Below are 5,482 nucleotides of genomic sequence, written 5' to 3' on the forward strand. Positions count from 1 at the left end.
GTAAGCACCTACAGTGCTGCCAATACAAAGATACCCACAAGAACTTCCATTTTACTATGTGAGTATGTGGCTGCACCAGCTCCACAAGTATTCTATGAGCAAGAATGTGATACAGGCAAAGGAAAACTCCAAAATCCTAAAGGAACAGAGCAGGGCCTTACCAAGACCCGCTTAAGTGTCACCTTCCGATTCCTTTTGGCCCCACATTGGTGGTGCCCCCCCCCCCAAAGATCTTGTACTCCTTTTGTATACAGGCTGTCTTCCCAACAGAACTTAAGTTCCTTGAGAGCAGGGAATGTCTCACTTTTGTCTTTGTGGTGTCAGCACTTAGGACAGAGCCTTCTGACACAACCTAGCCCAGAGGAGGCACCTGATAAGTCCTTGATGATTGATTGGTTGAACACTTTTATTAGAGAAGGCTCCATGGAGGGGCAGCTGGATAGCCAAGTGGATAGAGTGCCTGACCCAAAGTCAGGCAGACTCATCTTCCTGAGTTCAAATCTGTCCTCAGCCACTCACTAGCTATGTGACCCTGGGCAAGTCACTTCCCCCGTTTGTCTGTTTCCTCATCTGTAAAATGAGCTGGAGAAGGAAATGGCCAACCACTCCAGTGTCTCTGCCAAGAAAACCCCAACTGGGGTCATGAAGAGTCAGACACGACTGAAATGACTGAAGAACAACAGAACAACCATGGAGAATGGGGGGAGGGGGAACCATGGCTGGGCTTTGAAGGAAAATAAGGGTTTCTAATGGCAGAAATGAAACAGGGCAACCCAGGTGTGGCAGACAAGCTATGCTAGCAATGGCATTTCAAATGCAAGGCCGCCTATGGCTAATGTGCCAAATTGGCTGGAACACAAAGTACATGTAAAACAAGACTGAGAAAGTACCCTGCAGAGAGATTGCCGAGAGCTTTAATCACCAGGCTGAGAAGTGTGTATGTTATCCTAGGGGTGCCAGGGAACCACTGAAGATTCTTGACCAGGGGAGCACCATGCCCATGCCTTACAGAACTATTTTGGCAGCTGGGTAGAGAATGTATTAGAGAAAGGAGAGACTGAAAACAGAGACAGAAGTCAATTACAATAGGCCAGGTAGGAGGTGATAAAGGCCTGGAGGAAGGCAAAGACATAGCCTCAAGAGAGAAAAAAGGAGGGAACAGATGTGAGAAATCCTGTAGAGGTAGGAGGGACATATTGATATAAGGGGAACCCCAAAGTTAGGAACCCGCATGACTCATTTACTCCTCACAACAACCCTGGGAGAGAGGCGGTGGTGCTGTTTAATCTTGCTTTACAGATGGGGAGCCTGAGGCTGAGAGAGGTCAAGGGACTTGTCCAGGATCCTGGGGCAGGATTTGAATTCAGGTCTTCTTGCCTCCAGCCCAGCACTCCATCCACTCGCCTAACCAACACTTGAAACAAAGAAAAAGAAGAGGATTCCCTCTCGAGTACACCCAAGGGATCATCCGACTTTTCACAGCATCCCAGGACCAGAATGAGAGGGAGCTCAGGAGCCTTCTAGTCCAGCCTGTACCGGAAGAATTTCCTCTATGTCAAACTCCAAAAATAGTTCACCTGCCTCTGACACAATCAAGGACTGAGAAAACTTGGAGAGAACAAAGATGGCAGAGCCTTGGGAATGGCCACGCCGAGGAGCGGGAAGAAGGATGGTGACTAGTCCAGAAGGCTGATTGAGTAGGCGGATAGGTGGTGAGGGAACCAGGAGACACGAACGGTCTGCATTCCAGGCAGGGGAGAGGATCCAGGAAGGAGGGAGTCCCAAGGTCTTCCTTCTCCAAAGCCTTCTGAGGGGCTCCAGAAGCAGCAGAGGACAAGACACGGTGAATCTCCTGAACTTCGCTGCCCTGCTGTCACTGACGAGCCGCCAGCTGGAGCAGTTTCTGTCAGTCAGTCAGTTGATAAACGCTTAGTAAGGGCAGGTAGATATCCAAGTGGATAAGAGGCTCAGGCCTGGAGTGAGGAAGATTCATGTTCCTTCCAATCTGGCCTCAGGCTCTTCCTAGCCGGGTGACCCTGGTCTGAGCACCAACAGGCACTGAGCATGCAGAAACCAAGAACGGACTGATCGACAGTCTGGCCCACAGAGGGATTGGGGCATCCAACCCCATGTACATCTCATGCACGTTTCAATCTTCATCTCGTTTCTTGTATTTATTTCCTGCTATTCTCCAAGAAATTCTTCCTCATGTTGACATGGAAGGGCAAGAGCTAGGAGAAAAGCCAGGCCCCAAGAGGGTCGTGTCACAGCAGCAGGAGCCCGGAGGAGGCAGCCCAGACAAGTTACATGGGACAAAACCCTTTTCACAGATCTCCTTGTTGCTCTATCAGCTAGAGAAGCTTTGTGCCTGGCATCTGCTTGCCAGCCTGGTACATGCAAGGAAGCTCATCTACTGGGGGAGGGGAGGCACCTAAAGAATGTGTTGGCCATGGAAATGTTGGAAGAACACCTTACTCAGTCAGAGGGAGCTTGGGATCATCAGTGAGGGGATGAGGCGCACCAGCATAGCACTAAGCCCCCTAGATTTGGAGACGGATGATTTGGGTTCAAATCCAGGCTCTGATGCTTTCTACCTATGTTACCTTAGTAATAATAACTACCATTTGTACTACCCTGACCATGTGCAAGGCACTGTGCTAAGCACTTTACAATCATTATCTCATTTGATTCTCACCAGAACCCTGGGAGGGAGGCGCGATTATTATCCCCATTTCAGAGATGAGGAAACTGAAGCAAACAGAGGTTAAGTAAGTGACTTGCCCAAGGTCACACTGCTAGTAAGTATCTGAGGGAGGACTGAGTTCAGGTCTTCCTGATTGGAGTCCAGCACTTTATCCACTATGATGCCACTTGGCTGCTCCTTAACCCCTTAATCCCTCTGAGATGGCAGTTTCCTCCACTATAAAATTAGGGGATTAGACTGTGTGGTATGTAAGGTCCCTTCCAATTTAACTTCCAAGTCTATAATGTGCCAGCTTGTGCCAATGAAGTCACGGGTCCTTAAAGCACGTTGTTCCCCATTTTAGCTTTGGGACAGACATTCCATTCATTCATTCCTTGACAAATATTTATTAAGCCCTTTCTCCATGATAATTACCATCCCTCCTGATATCTTTTCAGAGTGTTCTAGAGCAGGGCAGCTTGGAACTCAGAGTTCCTTCCTCTTTCTCAGGGCTTCTAGATTCCCCAGCCCGGCATTTGCCTTCCTGACCTTTGGGTCACTATTAAATCTCCCTTCAAAAGGGTGTCTTTATAAAGTGCTTTAGCCCTTGGTGATAAAAGGCTTGGCAGTCTCTTAATAAGTAAGGAGAAAGGGGCAGCTAGATGGCGCAGTGGTTAAGCGCCGGCCCTGGATTCAGGAGTACCTGAGTTCAAATCCGGCCTCAGACACTTGACACTTACTAGCTGTGTGACCCTGGGCAAGTCACTTTACCCCCGTTGCCTGCAAAAAAAAGATAAAATAAGTAAGGAGAAAAATGTTAATGAATTGCTCTTTGTGGTAAAGTTGGTGAAACAGTTTTATTTTGGCCTTTTTAGTCTTAATTACAGCTCATACTTCAAGGGCACTTTCAAAACCACTTTCTTCAAAGAGGAAGAAGGGAAGGAGTAAACATGGTATTAGCTCCGTTTCACAGAGGAGAAAACTGAGGCTCAGAGGGGTTGAACCCTCTTGCCCCATACTCGCTTAGATGGAAAAGATCAGGGCCAAGTATGGGGGGAGGGAGGCGGTCCTTAGCAAGTCACCAGGTCAGTCAGCATTTATTAAGTGCCTGCTGTGTGCCGAGCACTGTGCTATGCCCTATGGCTACAAAGAAAGACAAAACAAAAAATACATGGTCTATACACGAAGAAGTGGCGATGATCAGGCTTGGAGGAAGCCTGAGGCGAGGACAGCCAGAGTTCTACCAGGGGAACTGCCAAAGGGGATGCCCCGCGTTATAGGGAGGCAGAGTGACTTAGGTGAAAAGCAGCAGAGAGACCGGGGCCCAGGATGGACTCTGGTGAGTTACGAGGTGTGAGGTGGCCGGACCCACATGGGGGGGGGGGGGCTTGAAGGCCCGGCAGATTTGGAGGATTAGAGTTAAAATGGGGATGGGGTGGAGCAGACTACCTGCTCAATCAGACAGGCCCTCGCATCAGCTCTAAAGCGGAAACACCCCCACCCCGATCTCCAGGACTCCCCCACAGCTTCCCGATGCAGGAAGCCTCCTCAACCCGTGGGTGGGGAGGAGACTCGCTCTGTGCACTTGTTTGCACGTGGGCTCCCCCTCTGGACTGGGGGCTCCCTGAGGGCAGGCACTATTTTGGTGCCTTTCTTTGTTTCCCGGCCTTTAGCACGGTGCCTGGCTCATAGTAGGTGCTTCATAAATGAGTTAACGCAGGACTTTTTTTTTTTTTAGTAAGACAATTGGGGTTAAGTGACTTGCCCAGGGTCACACAGCTAGTAAGTGTTAAGTGTCTGAGGCCGGATTTGAACTCAGGTACTCCTGAATCCAGGGCCGGTGCTCTATCCACTGCGCCATCTAGCTGCCCCAACACAGGACTTCTTAAACTTTTTCACTCGGGACCCTTTTTGCACAATCAGTTTTTAAGCAACCCCGGGTATATCGGTATATAAAATAGGTATACCGAACCTTTGACTGTTGTCACATTTTTTGGGACCCCCACAATCAGCTATGCTCCCCACATGGGGCTGTGAGCCACAGTTCAAGAAGCGGTTGGGGCAGCCAGGTGGCGCGGTGGATACAGCGCTGGCCCTGGAGTCAGGAGGACCAGAGTTCAAGGCTCACCTCAGACACTTACTACTTGTGTGACCCTGGCCAAGTCACTTAACCCTGCTTTCCATCTTCAGTCGTCCTGTATGTATCTCACCAACAGAGCCAGATGGCTCCGGAGGAGGGAGTAAGGCTGGTGACCCTGCACACCGTCCCTCCCTTAAATCCGATTCAGGCGAGCCGTGACGTCACCCCGATGTCCGGCTCCTCTTGGAGGAAGAAGCGCAAACAACAGTTAACACACGGAAAGCACTTCGCAAGCCTTAAAGCGCTGGCAGATATTTGCTACCCTTTCATTATATTACAGGCGACTCTCCGAGGCAGCTCCGCCGACCCCTTTAAGAAACTGCTCCTCCCCCTCCTTTCCTGAGCGCCGGCCCGGAAGTCAGAAAGACCTGGATTCCAATTCGACCTGGGGCGCTTCCTAGCTGCGTGACCCGGGCAAGTCGCGTCACCCTGTCGGCCTCCATTTCCTCGTCAGTGAAATGAGCCGGAGAAGGAAATGGCAAACTACTGCTGTGTCTTTGCCAACAAAACCCCAAATGGGGTCGCGGAGAGCGGACAGGACTGGAAAGATTCTACGCTTCCTTGGCCTTCCTTTACCAAGATGGCTTCCGCCCCGCGATTCCCCATTGGCCCCGGCCGCGCAGCGAAGGCGGGCCCACGAGTCCCTACTCTCCCGGAGG

Source organism: Dromiciops gliroides, chromosome 2 (assembly GCF_019393635.1).
Source record: "Dromiciops gliroides isolate mDroGli1 chromosome 2, mDroGli1.pri, whole genome shotgun sequence".
NCBI classification, from domain to species: Eukaryota; Metazoa; Chordata; class Mammalia; order Microbiotheria; family Microbiotheriidae; genus Dromiciops; species Dromiciops gliroides.